The following is a 1,075-nucleotide window of genomic DNA, read 5'->3' as shown; positions in this document are numbered from 1 at the left end:
GGAAAGGGGGGGGGGGGGGGGAGGGAATTGCCGCGGCGGCTACATACATATCACATGATAACAAGACCTTCCTAAGAGGAAGAAGGGGAGGGCCTTTTTACAATCCTCATTCACAGAGCTTTAGAACAATAGTTTAAGGTAAAGGAGACAGCCAAACACTTGAGTCAGCCCCCCCCCACCCGCCCACCCCCATGTGACCAAGGAGATGAAGATCAAAGAAGGCCCCAAGGGCCATGAACATAGGAGAGGTGTGACATTATGAAGCCAGAAGGAGAAGTAGGATTCTAGAGAAGGAGTTGCTAAGGTCAGCTGGGCCCATGTGAGTAGGAGGTGCCAGTATCAGAGGTGAGTTATTCCTACTGTAGGCAGTTGGAGATGTGAGTCCGAGAAGGGCGGGGGGGAACCTCAGCAAAGAAGCCAGGCTAGGCTGGCTGCAGCCCTGGGAGACCTGGGGGAGACATCTGCTTAGATGGACAGTGGAATTGGGGAATGGAAGAAAATGCCTAAGGGAAAGAACAGTGTAGACCTGAGGACTAGTAGAACCTTAAGAGGGGGAGGGAAAAGAGGAAGAAGAGGAACCGGGAAGGGAGACAGAGAAACAGCATCCGGGGAAGTGGGAATATAGGAAGACCATGGGCCCTGTCTGGAGCAAGGTCCACAGTGTCTGTCACAGGCTGTGAGGTCACTGGTAACAGTGGAGAATGCTTGGGGTGGGGGGAGTGGAGGGGGGAAGATGAAGCCAGATTTCCAAGGCTTGAGAGAAGGAATAGGGAAACAGAAGCATCAGATGTGGTCCACATTCACAAGAAACTTGGCAAGGAAAAAGAGTCAAGAGCTAGGGCCTTAGCTGGATGGCCAGGCCCGAGTGATTTTTGGTGGCCCTCTGCCCTGGTCTGGGGCTCGGAGTCTCTTGGCAGCAAGGGTCACAGTCCACCACCAGCTGTGACAGCTCCAGAGAACATTCACCTCAGTCCTTGAGGCCCTGTCCATTCCTCAGGGTGCGAGCTCCCTGGTCCTCCGAAGGCTGAAAGTTTCAAAGAAGGCGCTGATCAAACAGCCTAGACTCCAGCCTCCG

The sequence above is a fragment of the Vombatus ursinus genome, unplaced genomic scaffold, assembly GCF_900497805.2.
Source record: "Vombatus ursinus unplaced genomic scaffold, bare-nosed wombat genome assembly UNPS02013686.1, whole genome shotgun sequence".
Lineage (NCBI taxonomy): Eukaryota > Metazoa > Chordata > Mammalia > Diprotodontia > Vombatidae > Vombatus > Vombatus ursinus.
Note: the sequence above shows the minus strand (reverse complement) of the source record.